The 18,505-nt window shown below is 41.8% G+C and overlaps 1 protein-coding gene across 1 annotated transcript in view; it reads right to left on the minus strand.

Annotated features, from left to right (window-relative positions):
• TRPC4 (transient receptor potential cation channel subfamily C member 4) overlaps positions 1–17,346 on the minus strand; it is a 134,077-nt gene extending 116,731 nt beyond the window's left edge. The window contains exon 1 of the mRNA XM_058824892.1: positions 17,166–17,346. The gene's annotated coding sequence lies outside the window, so the exon portion shown is untranslated. The remainder of the gene's footprint in view (positions 1–17,165) is intronic.
• Between the last annotated feature and the right edge of the window lie 1,159 nt (positions 17,347–18,505).

Here is an 18,505-nt window from a genome sequence, read left to right on the forward strand (position 1 = left end):
AGAGACTGATTAATCAGAACTGAGACCTTTTAATTGGAGAGACATTAGGATGCAATGTAAGAAATGCAGGTTTTGAAGTAGCATAATCAGTTTAGGGGAGCTAAGCCTTGGGCTGTAGTGGGTTTGCATGACAAGATTCATGGGGGTGAGGGGAAACCTCTGGGGTTGCTTCTGTGAGAAGCTGTGAGAAGCTTCCCCCATGCCCAACAGAGCCAGGGCCAGCCAGTCCCAAATGGACCCACTCCTGTCCAGGGCCAAGCCCATCAGTGACAGTGGCCGCACCTCTGAGAGAATATATTTAGGAAGGGGAAGAATGACCACAGCAGCTGGACAGAGGAGTGAGAAGCACGGCCCTGCAGACACCAAGGTCAGTGAAGAGGAGTGGGAGAAGGTGCTCCAGGTGCTGGATCCGAGATGCCCCTGCAGCCAGTGGTGCAGACCATGGTGAAGCAGCTGTGCTGCTCCACAGCCCTGGGAGGTCCATCAGGGTGCAAGAGACCCACCTGCAGTCCATGGAGAAGACCCACATGGCGGTGGGTGGATGTGAACAAAGGAGGCAGTGACCCTGGGGGAAGCCTGCACTGGAGCAGGCTCCTGGCAGGACGAGTGGTCCCATGAAGAGGTGAGCCCACACTGGAGCAGGTTTCCAGGCAGGACTTGTGACCCTGTGAGGGACCCACACTGGAGCAGCCCTTTCCTGTAGGACTGTACCCCATGGAAAGGACCCGTGCTGGGGTAGCACATGAAGGACTGCAGCCTGGGTAAGGACACAAGTGAGCCAATGCAGGCTGAGTCCTTCTCTGTCTGAAAGAGTAATGCAAATGTGTGACATCCCAAGGGTTTGAAAAGTTGTCAGAGGGTGCGATCTGTGTCAGTAACATCAGGATGATGAGCACTGCTGGAATCAAGTGAACATTTCAATCCCATATAAAAACATATCAAGAGCAGAATTAGCTTTTCAGTGCAGTTGCTGAGCAAAGAACCCAGCAACAAGACAAAATGAGAAACACAAAGTGGTGCTCAGTTCAGATTATACAGTGACATGAGATACAGACTTTGTGGCAATTCTGAACTACAAGATTATCATCTCTAATGCTCTGTCACAGAGAAGCACGACAGAATCAACTTATTTTTGTATTGTTTGTAATTAAAAATCCACTATAGTACAGTGAAACACCTTCAAATTTAATAGTTCCTCAAAGTCTGGAAATGTATTGACCATGGGCTTTCTGCCTACTCAGGCTTGCCTCCACTTTGGCTGCTCATATACAATAACAAAGATAACACCGTTCAGTGCTAAGGAATTTACATCACCCTTTGGCATGAGCTTTCAAACATTACTCTGGTGAAAATGAGAACTGTACAAGTCATGGCTGGGTTATGTTTCTGTCACTGCCAGCTCAGGGGAACCTGATTATAAATACATAATTATAAATAGTAAATTTTCAGGTAGATGTTAGAAAAATGAAATTAAATGATGACTCCTTTTCCCAACAGACAAACTGGAAATACAACTGAATAGTTAACCTTTTGCTAAAGAATCTCTTGATTTATTTTCTGTGGATGTCTTGAAGAGAAACATGTACACTTAAATTATAAACTTCAAGTCTGAAGAAAAAGAGGGATTTTTACTTTGTGATATGTGTAATTAGAGTGAGAAAGACAGAAAAGAACAGTGGATTCTGCATGGCTCAGTGAGTAGTCTCCCAACTCTTATTTTCAGTATTATGTGACTCAGTAAATTCCTATTCTCTTAAATTCTACAGTTCCACAGCCTGAGATACATTTTTAACAAACTCAGAACAACAAGTTCAGCTGGGCAGAGGCTGTGAAAATCCAAGTGAATAACAAAAGTTCTTCCACAATTTCCATTAGATCCATATGCTACAGTGAGTAATAAGCAGAATTTTAACACATGTACAGGAACTAAAGGATTGATTAGCAGCATTTCTACAAGGTAATGATTCAGGTTTTGCAGCACTGTTTGATCTTCATTTCAATTAGCAGAACAGAAGTTATGCTCCCAGCATTGAAATAGACTGACATAAACAAAACACAAGACATTTTATAAATCTTCCTTTCTTGTCTATGCATAAATGAGTTATAACCAGTTACATGCCTCAGCTACCTCTGCCAAGTTGGCTTCAGGAAAAGAAAGAGTACTCTGTAACTCTTATTTTATAAAAAGGGACAAGACAAACACTTTGGAGTCATGGTTCCCAAAAGCTGAGATGAATTTTCTCTAATCACCATGCCCATTTCCTGTCAAACAGAATTTGCTTCACTCATACTAATGCAAATGTGTGTCTGTAGTTTCAGGGTGGCATACAGGATTGAACGTGCACTTCTAGGCTCCTTATCTCAAAAAAAGGAGCCAGTAGTACTGGAAAACCTTCAGACAAGAGCAGCAGAATGATTAAATCTCCAGAAGACCTTCCAGAAGCAGAATGACTAAATAAGGTGCAAATCTTCACTCTGTGAAAGGAGAACAGATGGAAGATGTAATGCAGGTCTGTGTTATTATTGATGTCAAGAAAAGGACAGACATGGATTATTTGTTCATTGGCTTTTCAGGTATGAAATCCAGAAGCAATCAAACAGGCAATAAGAGTCAGGTTCAAGTAAAAGTAAGAGCTGATGAGACTTCAAGCAACTACTTGAGGAATTCATTGCTGAAAGATTGTGAAGATGCTAAAATATTCTGTGGGCTACATAGAAGATTGCATGACTTGGTGAAACAGAAACCCACAGAGGATCAAAAAACACAGAGAAACTGTTTTTTGGCAAAGAAAGGCCCTGCTGAGTCCTACAGCAAGTGAAGGTACTCTGTTGCTGTACTTCTGTCTATAGATACACTTTTTTGCCACTGTTAAACACATGCTACAGGGCTTTAAAAAATCCAGATGCAGGCAGTAAGACTGTGGCTGTATTCAAATGAGTTGAAAAAATTTCCTAAAACATCAACACAGCTTATTTTCTTCATTTAAGTTATTATCCTCCAGATTGTAATCCACTACAGTTTACAAGTTCATTGTGCTACTTCGCACAAGTAATGGGATTTACATATCTGATACTCAGGAAATCAACACTTTTTCAAGAAGAAGTACCAACACAATTTTTACAGAAAAATACACAAATTATCAAGATCACTTGACACTTCAAATGGTAGTGTTTCACTTTCAATTGATTTTATTTGGAGAAAAAAAAAAAGAAGATTGTTTTCATTGCCTAGTTCCATGTATTTGTTCCAGTACAGTATATTCATTTTCAGGGATCTGTTCCAACTCTTCCTTTGTTTGGAGTCTCTCCTACTTGACTGCCAAGACACCGTGTAGCTCTTGGTCTGTGTCGCTTCTTATTCAACAGCTAGAGAAAATTAAATACCCTTAAGAATCTTATACCACCCAAATACATGAGTCATTTGATTCTCAAAAGCTGCCAGGGCTGCTACAGTTCAGCAATTACATCCACAATACTACATAGCTGACTTCTGGTGTCACTCAGATAGTGTTATTTAAGGCTCCAGTGATATTATCATACTTTGTTTTCTCTGTGCTTTCCCAGGAAATTTTAAGCACGTTATCATGTCCCTTTTGATTTCTTTCTAGTGAAGTCTCCAAAATGGTATATGGTAAAATGTTCCATCCTCTACTGCCAACAGCCTAGCTAGGCAGTTTGTCCCACCGCTCACAGTGTCCCTCAATCTTGACTGTTGCTAAAATATCAAAGGCATTACAACTGTTCAGTAGTTTAAGTAATAACACAGCTGAAGTCAGTGGCAAAGCAAACTTTGACTTAGCTAGGTAGGCTGGGGTTGAGGAAATTATAAATAAGTTAATTACTATAGGATTTCTGTTTAAATGTACCTGATACTATAGGTCAGAAGGCAATGAAGAGTTAACACGTGTATAAGTACAACAGTACTGCTACACTACAGGTGCAATAGCTATACTTACTGTATAGCCTAAAAACTGCTGTTTCTCAAATTACTAGTATCTCTTTCACTAACTGGCACTAGGAAATGACAGATAAAGTGATTTTTGTACCTTTTTGAATCACTGTGATAGAGCTTTACTGTACTATTCAATCTAAAATCTTCTATTTGTAGTGATCCCTTTCTCCATCAGCAAACCATAGTTTTATCTACTCAAAAAACCTCTTAGAAATCTTTCCAGTACTCTTCTATTCCCTGGCGTGCTTCCTCCTACTCTGTGTGTTTTACTTGAACAGTTTCTTAATTTTTTGTAATTAAACAGCTGTTAAACCTTCTTTCAAACAGGTGTTAATTACTATCGCTTTCTGATTACATCTCTAATCCAGTTTATATCTTTAATCCTGTCGCAACATCTTTCCTTTTTCTAATATTTTTAAAATTAAAAAATCATATCTATCTTGAAATAGATATTATGGATATGTTCTCTCCTTGGTTTTAGCATTACAGCAAAATTGCAGTCATGGTTTGGACCACTACTGAAACCCCATAAGGTGAGAGAGGAAAATGGGAAAGATGAGGGTTTCAGTTGCTACAATTTTTGAAGCTTCAGCCCACTAATTAGGAACAGATCCACTGTCAGTAGTCCAGAGATAATAAGGTATGATGAATTGGGATCTTTTGCTTAATAAATGGCTTTCAGAGGTTGTTACTGTCTCTTGTATACTTGAATAAAGTTATTTACCTGAAGAAGATTATTCAGTTTATTTGTACTGGCATTCGAGGCTTAGACATCTGGAGAAGAAACCCCAATTCCCTCAGGTTTGTCTATCATCCACCACTAGGACAGACCTGGTACAGTTTAGGGGGTTTTGTACAACACAGAAAATAATTATGATCAGTAAAATTGAATATATGATTATAAAATAACAAAGAGATAAGCACCAGGCTGCTAAAGGCAAGAACTATGAAAACTTATCTGTGAAAATCCAACACCCAAGCAATGAAGACATGAGCTGCTTCATGGACCTTAGCAAACATCAGTGTGGACTTTATCTGTTCTTCAGAGCAGCTGCTACTGGCTTCACTTAAGCTTGGAAATCTATTTTGTGTGCAGCTTTTGGCCATCTTCATTTCTGACCTGGCAGTCCAAGTCAAATCCTTACATTTCATTAATTTTGTCTTGGTAGCACTTAGCACTTACCCTTGTTTGATCAAGGAATTTTCCAGTTCTACTCCATAAGTTAGCAGCTAGCACTGAAAGGAACTGGATAAATTATCTGCAGATGACAGATAACAATAATCAATGACTCAGAAGAAATTCAACTTTTCTGTGTGACAGTTCTGAAAACTTTAAAATATTCTTTTAAATGCATGAGACCTAGAAACGAAAAGTAATTTCTTTGGACCAGCTAGTGACTAACTCAAACATGGTTACCTAGAGAAGTCTAACAGATTGGCTGGCTTTGATCTCTCCAGTACTTTTACACTCAGCCACCCTGTGCAGCTGCTTCATAGGTCCAGGCAAAAAAAGAGCACAACTTACTCAGTGTTTTGTAGACAGGCGAGTGCAGAGATGATCAAGAGGTTTAAGACAAAAAGATGGAATCTTGGTTATGTGTTTCCTGGTTTTATCAACAAAAGAGGTTCCTCAGGGATTTCAAGTTACTGTTTTCCTGAATCAATCAACAAGGACCGTATACAGGTGAATGTCCCAGGGCAACTAAAATTGTCAGGCCAGGATGCCGTTTTCTACCTTGGGTTAAAAGATATCCACTGCTTACCCTGAAACCTCCTTTTTCACTGTGATGGTATCCTCCTCCTCTATCCGCACAATGGTTCTTGCACTCAGATGAGGAGATCACAAAACACAGCCTTCTGCCACTGTACTGACTCCTTGTGAAACATCCAGCAGGATCCTGAGGGATCACCTCACAGAATCATAAAAAGATTTGGGTTGGAAGGGATATCAAAGATTGGGCATACACAGCTTCTCTGGGCTACGTTTTGGTTTTTTTTTTTAATATTATGCACACTTTGGTCTTCATACTCAAAAGCAGGTTTCCAAGGAGGTCTAGAAACCATGTAGCACAAGTGTATTCCGCCTCATTTCAGATGCTTTCCCTGCCATGCGCAGTTCACCTAAGGATCAGTTTAAAATGTTATTGTTAGACTTTCATTAATCTGATTAATAGACTGCTGTGCTTTTAATTGCATGAGTTATAACTTGTACATAAAAGTGTACCAAAAAAATTCCTTCTCGATAATAAACAAAATGAAAGATAATAGATTAGTCCTAGTTGAGCTGTATTTGCTACCAGACTTGAGAAAAAAATTCCTTTATAGGAGCTGTGTCTAAGTTTGCATAGTGTCAGAGCTGTCATCTCCACCGACAGAAGTCACTGGCTTTTAAGAAGCCTCCACTTCCTAGGAGTCTCTAAATTCCCAAGAAAAGTAACTGCCTCTGAACTTTCCATGTCCTGGTAGGCTGCCATTAAGTTAAGAGCTCGTCTCTGTTTGGGGTGGCAAAGAAGCCATACTTGGCCAAGAGCTGGACTCAGTTTTTAAATCTTATGAACAAGTGTAGAGAGATAAATACTCCCAGGCAACGAGATACTGATATAACTCTGTGTGTCCTCTCAACACAGACACTTTAATAGGCTATATTAGGCTGTATCAGGCTGTATTCCTGAACTCTGGGTAGCTCTTCTCTTCCAGTCACCAAAGCAAATATTAACTTTTCATGTGTGTCAGTTACACAGCGCACATAAATATTTTCTCTACATGTAAATATACATGTGTTCTTCTCTTATGTGTGTGTATAAAACTCTATATGCATATACATACAAAACTGTAAAGATCCATAAATGTGAATATTTTGGCAGAGAATACAATTGGAGCATCCATAATCTTGGAAATCATCCATCACAATACAATCCATCACAATACAAAGTCTGGTTTCACAGTTGACATAAGTAGATAAAATGTTAAACCCGTGTTACCTTATGTTCAGTGAAATCTATGGGATTCACTGGAGGTATGAATAACAGCTTGAATATAATGAATATATAATTGCACACTACAGTTCTGCTTATTGTAGAGACATCCAAGACTGATATTTTTTCATTTTATGTGCTCTAGCCTTGAAACAGAAATAGGTTTTTGGCAATTCTATAAAATCCTGTTCAGAATGGCTCCTGAATGTTTTACAAAAGATTAAAAAAGAAGTTTGGTTTTAAAACTGTACGTGTCATTTCCTAGTTGATTTTCACTCTTAAAGTCAATTTCCCAGCAACGGAAAGATTCAGGAATTCTTATAATCAGACACAGTGAGATTTTAGACCTTGTCAAGTACAGAAGTATATTTAAAACAAAGATTCACTGCCCTCTCCATCAATATTCCATATATATGAGTCTCTAAACTGCAACAGAAAAAGGTATTTAGACACAGAATGGAGAAAATTTGATATTACACAGGACAGATGCTGGCTGCAACCATGGCAATAATTACAAACAGATTAATGTTTAAGGACTACATATTTTTCTAAAATACTCAACAATGAAAAGATTTTGGATTAGATTCTCCACAACTTGTAATTGCACTGACTGCATTAGAGTGGAAAAGTAAACACAATGTATTTTTCATAAACTCCTAAATTATTGAGAAGAAACAAGAAGATGCCAGAGCACTACAATTCTCTTGAAATTAAAGGGACAAATTTTCTAAAATTACATCATCTTTACATATGTAGGATTGATGAGAAGGCACAATTGTTTTATTTTGTATTTTGTAAAATTTCACATACTAGTGGTGCAATTTCAAATTACTTTGACCATTACCACCATCCTAAATTCACTTGTGATCTTAGTATTTCCCTAAGACCAAAGAGCACACATAGTTGCTATGTCCAACAAATAAGTGCAAAAATAAATGAAAAAGCACAAATCTTTTGGGATTTTAGGAACATTTACAATATGCAAAAGTGGCTGAGAGAGTTTTTGAACATGGCATCTTTGGCTACAAAATGACCTTCTTAAATGACAGCTACTTGTAAAACAAAAGTATGTCATAAAAGGAGTTTTCTCAGGGAGTTATGGCAAAGGAATGGGAGATATTTTGAACAATGAGCTGAACATCCAAACCAAAGTCATACTTCCAAGGGAGAATGCAAACACGCAAAGTACAAACATATTTGATGTATTTCTAACACCTGAGAAATTGCTAAAGAGATGTTAGTTAGTGCTTCATTGATATTTTTCTTTGTTGTCGTATATAAAATGTTCACCTGAACTTTCAAATTGTACTCTTAAATCTGGATTAAGGAAAATGTGAAAATGTCCCATACTGAGAAGAGGAATGAAGCCAATGCTTAACAGGAAGCACCTTCTGAAGCTGCTTTTAGTAGAACACCACTTGAATACTTTCTTAAATTAAGGTTAAATCAGAAGGAAGCATCTTATTTTTTAAAATTAAATCCATCATGCTCTGGCCATAAAACTTTGCTATCATGGGTGGCGGATTGGATTAGCTAATTTTTACTGTAGGCTTTGTTTTTCAGCAATGGGTTTAAGTAAAGAGTGTTAAAATAACAGTAAGTAGGCAATTCAGTAAGAAAACACTAATGGAGTAAGATGGGTAAAGTGACATGTTTCCCCAGTACACAGGTCAACCAACCCATCATGTTTCCAAAAGAAAATCAAGCCCTTAAAGGTGTCTATTATCTAACTGTCACCAGGAGTATCATGGGGAAGATGAGCATGAGCTGACCTACTTGAGTGTGCTAATGTCTCCCAAGAGTCGTGGTCTTCATTGTCCTTTATTTCCCATTGCTCTGAAATGGCAACACTTACCTTTTGTTTTGAAACATCAACTTATTTCTATCCTCCTCAAAGTCCCACTCTTGCCCTTGCAATGTGCCAAATTCAGCAAACCTTGGTTTCAGCAAAAGCCTGGTTGTAGATTGTCACTGAGAAGAATCACTAATCAGCAATGATTCTTTCTGAAAATAAGGATCCTGACATGTGGAGTTTGGGTAGTACAAGACACCATGTCCTAAATTACTTGCTTCTTGGGAGTTAATAGCAGTGCCCTGAAGAACTTCAAAGGCTCTGAGGACTAACCAAAATAAGAGTTCCTTGAACATATCTCATCAGACAGACCGACGGACCCACACACAGGTACTGCTGGCCCAAACCTCTGCTCAGGAACAGATGATTGCTTCTTTCCCGCAGACCTTGGTGCCATTATAGCCAAATGAGTTCCTCTTCAGTCTCATCCAGAGCTCACCTACAGCTTTGGGACTTAATGTACTGAGCAAGTGAGTTGGAAATCTGAAGTTAATAAGAGACACGGATGAATGCACAGGAGCACATCAATTAAGGCAACACTGGTGAAACCCCCCACTAAGGGTGCTAAGCAAGGAAATACCCTGCTGTGAGAGTATGCCTCTTTAACAAAATAAAAGACAGAACAGATAGATGACATAAATCCAGATCCTAGGCACTGGAGAATCTTTTAAACTATAAAAACCTCTGAAGCTAAATCCTGTCTGCACTTAATCCAAAGGAATTCTTCAGATGGAAAAAAGTCCCCACTTGACCTAAAGCCAGCACAAGCAGTAGCAAAAGGAGGGTGGTTTCTAGGAAATGAGCGCACAGTGGGGATGAATGAGAAATCCTTCTTTGATCCTAACCCATCCTTATAAAATCCAGCTTGTGCAGTCAAGCTAGTTCAGTCAGTCAGTGCAGCTCTGAGGATGGACTAGTGGCCAAGAACCAAAATACAACCCAGCTCACCGAGCATCCCCTGCTTCCCTCCTCTGTGGGCAAATCATACTGAAAAGAAGGGACTTTCAAACCCCTGTTCAATCTGCTTGGTTTAAGTATTTTGAAAAAAAAAAAGTAAATTTTTAATACAAAAAAAAAAAGAAAAACAGAAAGAGTTATGTGGAAGTTTAGTGCTACATAAAGACACTGCAGCAAAATAAATGTAATCATCTCAAATCACATCAGTATTTGGTAAAACTGGCCTCAGTGCATAAACAAATATGCTCAAATTTATTATCACTAAGTTAAACAACCATGAATAAAATATTTTTATGTAAGTGGACAGACCAAAACATTATTTTGTAATTGCTCTGTAGGAAGCATGATGCCTTCTGTGAGAAAATACAAGAGTAGTTACAGACTAGGAGTTAGTGCAAATACCTGCCTACGTCATCAAGTTGAAATATGTGATCTCTGTGTCATAGGTACCAGGTTCCTTAACAGATTAAAAAAATTAGTGCAACACATTCTTCATATTAGACTTAGGAAACTTGATTAATCATTATGTGACACAATAAAGTACTCCAATTTAAAACATGCAAAAAATAAAGCCGAGACACATATTCACTAAGCCAGGAATCCAAAACACTGACATCCAAGGCTGGTTTGTCATCCCAATTTTCCTTCATTACAAATGGGAAGAAATGCACTCCCTGCAGAGGGCAATTAATTTCCTTCAAGATATGTCATATGAATCACCCTGTGAAGTTACCAAGTTCTTTCTAAAGGCTATACAGACTCAGAGGTCTGATGCTACGGTGTCTACAAAAATTCAAAGACAAACAGTTAGTTACAGCCTTTGGAATGACAGATTTGTAGCTAAGAGGCTTAAGGCAAATTAGACAACTGTTCCGTAGGCAACATGGATTTGGTTTTATTCATGGCCAAAATTCCAGCTGCAGGGTATCTGCTAGCTAGTTAAAGCCACTATAGGGAAAGCTTATGTGGTGTTGCAGGTATAAATGCACTACAGAACACACCACATTTGAAAAACAAATTCACTGTGCCAGAATAAACAAATCCAAGGGACTGACTGCAGCTCTCATAACTTTAAATCATTATCATCAGAAAGGAATGGCCAGTACCTCTCCCAACCTAAAAAAAAAAAAAAGTTGTCAATATAAACAAAACACAAATGAAATATTTCACCTATTTTTCAGTGGAAGACAGGCAGGATCTATTCAGTAATCAGTGCTGAAGTGCAGCAGAAGGATTGCTTTTGAAGTGTTTAATAATAATGAGCATTTCCACATGAACATCAGTTAAAACTATTTCATCACTGAGAGATAATTTCTGTATTCAGTGGACTAAGGTAAACTGTGGTGCTGGCAATGCTGAGAACATCTGAAGAAAGAATCTGTGCTTGCTTTCCCTTGCTCCACAGATACAATGTGTTCTCTCTGGAAAAGTCACCTTGCTCTTGGAGGAGGCAGGATGTGAGCACCCAGAACTGTGTGCTCCTCCTTTGCAAGAGTCCAGCTGACACTCCCATTTCCCTTGGCAAAACTAGAAGCTGTATTTCAGCTACTCAACCCATCCACAAACTCCTAAAATTTTTGACAACAGACAACAGGATGTTTAAATTTTGTTGCAAACATCTGTTATTGTTATTATGTCAGCATCAATATCAGGAAAGTCAACAGGATCTTAAGATGCTTTAGAAGAAAACCAGTGTCTATTTAATGTCTCCTCTGAAACTGTTTGCTTGTTTGTTTGGGTTTTTGACACCACTAGGGTAAGGTTCATCTTGCCTTACTTCACCTGTGTGAAATCAAACAACAATCAGCAACAATAAATACCGTATTTCTTTCCACTCAGGTATAAATTGGATGGATCAGTTGCTTATGGGAGGCTTCTGTCTCTCCAGTGACTATACAAACAATGTAGGTGGATGGTGTTCACAACTACAGTCAAATTTGTGGGAGCCAGGTGAAAAAAAACTCACAGGCCTTCACTGCTAAAATCCCTTTTTAGAGCTTTTCAAAATTTGCTATTAAAATATTTTTGATTGAAATTAGTATATAGAAATGCACTATGGGTAACCTCAAATCAGACACAATATGACCCTCCATCTTCTGCTATAATCATATTGTTCATTCCCTTATTTAAAGGAAGTAAATTGGTCTGGTTTACTTTTTATAATGGAAATGAGAATAGCAAATCAATGCATAGAACACAATACTTATTGGCAAAGATAAATTTAAAGTATATGAATTTCTAGAGGAAAAAAATATAGAAGAAAATATCATTTTCACTGAATGTAAATTTGGTACTCTATCTTCTTAGTCTAGTACTCACTGGCTTGACATCAAACTGCTAATCAGGTAAAAAGCATCTGTGTGCTAGGGAATAGTACAGATTTCATCTTCAAATCTTTGATATTCTTCAGGGCACTACAGAAGGATCACTGGTGAAAGTTTATCCATTAATTTAACAAACATAGAACAGCATTGATTCTACTAGAACTGCTAACCTAGTACCCTGATGTGAGTGGGTACTTTAATTAAATGATGGTTAGAAGAAGAAGAATGATGGTTAGAAGAAGAATTTGAATTCTCAGTTAATCTCATTGAGAGTCAACTGCAGGAAGGTCCTTGCAGGCAGAATGCCTCCATCTCCCTAGGAGATGTGAGATGTAAGGAGGAGTGAGGCTCTCAGGCCAGGCCAACTTCTCACCACACATTTTGGGCTGGATACAGAGCTGCATTAATGCCCCATTCATGCTTTACGACCTGGGTCAACAATCACCCCCACTACTTAACCACCACTGAGAGAGCTTCTGGGTTCTTTGGCAGCAGCTGCTGCTCTATGACAGACATGACAACGAGACACTAGAGCTGAAAAGTGTCAAAAATTTTAGTTATTAAGTAGTTATAATTTAAGTAGTTATTATAGAGAGTTTGCATAAGACTCTACGTTTTGAAAAATTCTGTGAAAGGAAACTGGATTGCAGAGGTGGCAGCTGGCAAACTTCCAGAAGATTTGAGTTCATGCTATTTACAGATTTTATAAGTTAGTAAAGCAGCTTGGAGCACGTGCATGTGTATGCATGGTTTTGGGGTTTTTTAAAAATGCGCATTTTAGTCTGATTATAGCAACCATTTATCCTGTATCTACTGACCTCTGTGCTTTTTCAACCTTTATGAAGCACTATCACAGCCTGCTCTGCACCAGTTGGGATTCAGCAAGTCTATCTTTAGAAGGAAGGTTCCTTGTCTTGGCGTTTGCTGCATGGTTAACAAAGAGAGACAGTCACCTGTGGAGGACGCTTGTTCTGTTATAAAAGAGATGACAAAATACAGAGGATGGTTTACTCTCTGCTTCAGCCCTTCTCTTTCCAGGAAAGGGAGAGAGACACTCCAGGTTCACCCTGACAGCTGGCAAACAGGTATTCCATGTCAGTTCGGGGTTATCAAATGTAGCCACAACAGGTTAGCCTGCATGCTACAAGATCTCCCTAGGTGCCAGCTCTCAACCAACTGATCCGTGCTTTGCCAGACTGGCTGGCACCTTCTGATACCAGTGTTAAGGACATGAGGAGCCCAGGACTTCCCTTGCCACTAGGGTCTTGGGTATGAATGTGGGTACCATAAGCTTTCTGATTCACTGGGCCAAGGAAGGACGTACTTGTGGTCCTTAACACTGGTATCAGAACCGCTCCAAAAAAACAAAACCAAATGCAAAGATCTTGCTTATAACAGAAAACCAGCGTATGCTGAGCTAGGACTGGAAGAGCTTAAGGGCACCACCACATGATCAGGGGCTGTCCATGCAGCAGTGGTGGAATGGAGGCCTTTGCCTCCTGAGGAAAGGCTGATTGATCCTCAGAAGTTTCCAACGATTTGTGGAAAGCATCTCTAGAAGAATCCCATAACCTCTTCCCCTGAAAAGCCCAGTAAAAAGTCTTTCTCCATTTACTGTTCCCCTTTCTACCCACTGCAAAATATACCAGATAATACAACATTCCAATGGTTCATCTGACACAAGTATGTCAGAAGCTTTTGAAATTAATATATCAAGCACATACTCAGTGACCAAGAAATTGCAGAAACTGTCATGGACTTCAGAGATTAGATTGGCTGATTCATAATCTTAGACAAACGTACAATTCACTCAAATTCAAGGAAGTTCTCCTGTATCACTTCAGCCCATATTTAGTGAAAAATATCTTAGCTGTAAAAAAAAAGGAACTTTTATCCAAGGTTCTCCTTAGTTTTTGTCTCACATCAGTCAATATGTCCGTTAAACCAAAACAGACATTTGAAGTGAGAAGAAAAACCTCAAATGAAACCAAAATAGCCCACAGCTCCAAGAAGAACATGATATAATAGTGAAGTCATTTATTTGTTACTTTAGTCTCTGTGGCACACTAAAACCCTTTTAATTCCTTTGAAAACTTTACTGTGCAAAGAAATTGTCTTATTTTTAGTTGCTCCTCTTTTGACACTCTTAAATTCTATTTGACTGAAAGGTAATTCCCCTTTGAAGGACTTCTGCATGCACATCTATTACAGAAAGATTTAATTTGCTCAGCCTTCCCCTGCATTCGCTTAAAAAAATGATATTCATTAATATGTATTTAGTCAGGAGAATTTTTTTTCCAGCAACAAATCAGAGTGGACATGAGGATCCTGGCACCATTGTTGCTGGTGTTACACTGACACTATGCTACACTACTTAAACTAGTGTCAGTGTAATAAAGCTTATCCTTCTCAGTGATTCAGGACTTCTAAACCAAATGGTTTCTGGAATTTTGTTTCTTCACAAAACATGGTGATGGAAGACTGATTTACACACAAAGTTTTACCTTCAACCTTCCTTCAGTAATTAAGAACATTATATTTGATAAAGTAACGAGAACATAACCCAACACAACTTAAAACTGAATAGAAAAAGTAATGATAAATCTGACACTCATAAAGCCATTAAATGTCTGAATAGAACAATGCTCCATCTATTTTTACTTGCTTTTTCTTTAAACAGGTTATAACAGTCTTTTCTTCCTGCTTCTATTCTGCCTTTCCGTAAGGTAAGTTAAGGGGACTTAGTCATCATTTTCAAAATTAATTCAGTCCCTTTTAACACTGACTACCACACCACCAGAGGCAAGCACAGATGCCACATAGGATTTTCCTTGTTGGTTTTGCCATCTTACTCCAGTGAATCAAATCCCAGAAAAAGCTGACAGATTAAACAGTGTACTGATATGGAGACAGGTCTCAGGTCTTTGGAGGAGCAGTCATGCACATTTTTCCTTGTCATTTAAGTCAGGCAACAAACACACATACACAAAAAGGTGAAGCTAATCCCTTAACTGTTTTTTCTACATGTGTCCTTCAATATATACTTGGTGGTCTCTCCACACTGAAAAATTGCACGCCCACTGTCACCAAGAGTAGAACCGCATTGGTTAGGACCCAACATTTTCAGTAGATAAGCAAAGCTATCTCAAAAAGATAATCAAAATTATACCAGGTCTGTAGTGACCTCAATTTCACTTAAATTTCAGCTAGCAGTATTTGCCTCTAAATAGCATGAGATAAGAAGAAATGGAATTTTTTTCTGGAGCTATTTTAAGAGCAATGACTGCTATACATAGAGTCAGAGTAAGTGGCTGAAGTTAAATTTAAAAGACAGACATATTTTTATTTTCCTGTTTCCAAATAGAGTCTCATCTGTTCCTAAGTCAGAATAACAGAGGCAAAAAGAGAAAAAAACCCCACAGTAAAGAATGCCATCCTCCTGCAAACAAGACCAAGTCCTTTCAGTGTAGAAGGCAACACCAAAGGAAAACCATGTTTGGCTTCAGCTATTTTGATATTGAAGGATAAAGCTTATTTCTGAGTCTTGTATAAAAAGGGGGAGTAAATTCAGGTCTTCCAGAATTTTTGCTATTCTAAAACAGGTCAAAAGCACTCTTACTGGTGTGGGGTTCTTACTGGTGCCTGGGTTCCCTAACTGTACACAAAACTATTGCTTAAGTGAATCAGGTTAATTTATGGAAAATTCAGTATGCTTGCATAGAAAGCCTTCCTAAGCTATCCAGGTGGGGGCTTTGAAGCAAGCAACATAAACACTGAAATGTTCCATGTCACTGCAATACAATCAAATTTGAAATTTCAAGCAAAGTGGACTTAAAGGTACTGTGATACTTATATTTAGTTGTGTAGAACTTAAACTATGTCCCACTCTGTCTATTCTGCATTCCAAAGAAAATCTCAACGTGCACTGTTTCTCTAGAACTACCTATTTCTCAGAAGAAACCAACATGCATCTCGGTTACCTATGGTTTTTTCTTTTTTTTTTGCTTTTGTGGAGCACTCATGCTCTGTAACAAAAACACATCAGAGAAGGTGTTTTTATTTACTTCCACCTGAAAGGTGTTATAATGTTGGAAGAGCCATCTCACAAGTCATGCGTAGAGAAATCTAAAATTCCGTTGCCATGCTAACAGGAAGTCACGCAACTAAGTCCAGTAAAACAAAAGTGCATAAATGACACTTTCTGGTAAAAACAGAGAAATATTAGATTAACAAGTCTGTAGGTTTTGACAACTGTAGCCACAACTATAGCTGCGTGTCTCGGTAGAGTGCTGAATTTCTGTCGGCATTTAAACCTCCAGAGCATCAGCTGCTTCTTCCCAAGAGGACCACAGCTTCTCTCCCATCACCTCAGGCGCCAGGCCCTTGCCGTATAAACCCCACAAGGGGATGAACCCACCAGTCCCTTCCTCTGCTCCAGGAGCCGCCCCATGTCCCACTTCACCCTGCTCAGCTCCTGCCGCCTGCACCTCGCCGTCCTCCGGGTCCCTCCTGGGGGCTGGCAGGACCCCCGCTTTCCCTGGAGGGCTCCTGGGGACCGCGGCGGCGGCGAGCGAGCTGCCCTCGGGCAGAGCCGCCACGGGGACACCGCAGCTGGGCCGCCACCGCCGTGGGGACCGGGGGCGCTCCGCGGCGCGGCTCCCGCACCCACCCGTGTGCGCGACATGCGAACTCCCGCCCGGTGCTGCTCTCAGCGCCGGGAGCAGCCGGGGGGGAGCGTGGGGCGGGTGCGGAGCGCGGTGCGGATGCGGAGCCTCCTCCTGCCCCGCGGAGCGGCCCCCGCCCGCTGCCTCCGGCCCCTTGGCGCTCCGCGGTGCTGCAGGTGTCACCCAGCAACCGAAGGATGCCGCTCCCCACGGCAGCGGCTGCCAGGGAAAAATACCTTTATTACATACAAGAGGAAGAAGAGATCCTAATACTCCTCTGGACAATCACCAAGGGCCAAGGGCGTGCACGATCTTGCTTTAGGCTTCTTGCGTCGGCGCAAAAAGTTACCTTAGATACTCATAGGCACTTCTTTTTGCAGAGGGTCAAAAAGGTAATCAAAGGCTCAGAAAGAGGACAGGTCAAAGTTGATGAGAACTTACTTGGTTTAGGTGCTTGCGTTGACAGCCGGCATCTTCCAACAGCAGTTCCAACAGGTCACATTTTCCCATGGAAGTTGTACCTTTTTCAATCCCGTTTGCAAATTAAATCCCTTCAGAACGTGTTTGTTTTGTTTCACTGGCTGCCGTCCGTCTCAGGCACTATCCACATTTTTTACTTTATTTTCTCCATATTTGCCAGACATGCAGGCACTCTCGGACGCACGGCACGAGTCAGCGGGTGCCCATCACCTCCGGCCGGGGGGACCGCGCCTGCCGCCGGGTTCCGCTGCAACAGATGAGAGGCAGGTTCTTCCCCGGTTGCTTAGCGCGGCGTCTCCTTATTCCCCCGGGAAGCCTCATGCCGGCTGCGGAAAGTAAGAGCTCCTCCCGGCGCGGCGGTCCCCTCCGGAGCGCGGGCTGCGCGGCGCGGGGAGGGGGGAAAGGCACCCCGATACCGGCGGAAGGAGCGCGGACGGGCACGCGCCGGGTCGCTCCGTCCTCGCCGCTGCGCCGTCTCCCGAGCCGGCCGCAGGCTGCGCCTCGGCGGGCGCTGTCCCGCCGCCCCCCGCCCGCCTGCCCGCCCGCCCGGCCGCCGCCCCCGCCGCGCTCTGCCCGCGCCGTGCCCGCGCCCCCCTGCGGCCGCGCCGCGCACCGCGCCGGCTCCGCGGGGCTCCGCGCACGCCGAGGCCGCCCCGGGCGCTCCGCGGGCTCACCGGAGGCCGGCCCGGGCACGGGGAGGAGCGAGAAGGCGTCCGCCGGGCGCTGGAGCGGGGCTCGCCGGCCAGCCGAGAACGCGCACCGCTCGGGACCGCTCGGAGGCGGACGCAGCAAGGAGCAGCCTCGACTCCGCGGAAAGTTCGCTGTTACATCGCTCCGCATCCGGGAAAGCCCTGAGCCGCTCCATGCAGCCGCGGCGGGGCTCTGTGAGTCCGCCTCCGCGGGGGCCGAGCCCGGCGCGCTCCGAGCCCGAAGCCGAGGTTAAGAGGTTCGCTCCAGGTAGCTCGCCCGACGCTCCTTCCCGAGGCGCAGCAAAGGCTCTGCCCTGGTTCCGCCACTCGGCGCAGCCTCCCGCCGGTGGTCCCTGCCCTGCGCCGCCCCACCTCGCCGGGTGCCCCTGGGTCAGCCCGGCCTGGACGTTAACGGGACCGAGCCGCGGCCAAGACTGGTAATAGAGGAGCAGAGGGAATGAGGCTGCTCAACCCCCAGCTCCTCGCTTGACTTTTCCTTTCCATAAAAATTTGTGACTGAACTTAAATGCGTGAGCTTAGAAATAGTAGGGAAAAGATACAACGTGCAGAGACAGAGATGCATAACAGAACATCCATGTCTTTGGACATGTT

Source organism: Ammospiza caudacuta, chromosome 2 (genome assembly GCF_027887145.1).
Source record: "Ammospiza caudacuta isolate bAmmCau1 chromosome 2, bAmmCau1.pri, whole genome shotgun sequence".
Classification (NCBI taxonomy): domain Eukaryota; kingdom Metazoa; phylum Chordata; class Aves; order Passeriformes; family Passerellidae; genus Ammospiza; species Ammospiza caudacuta.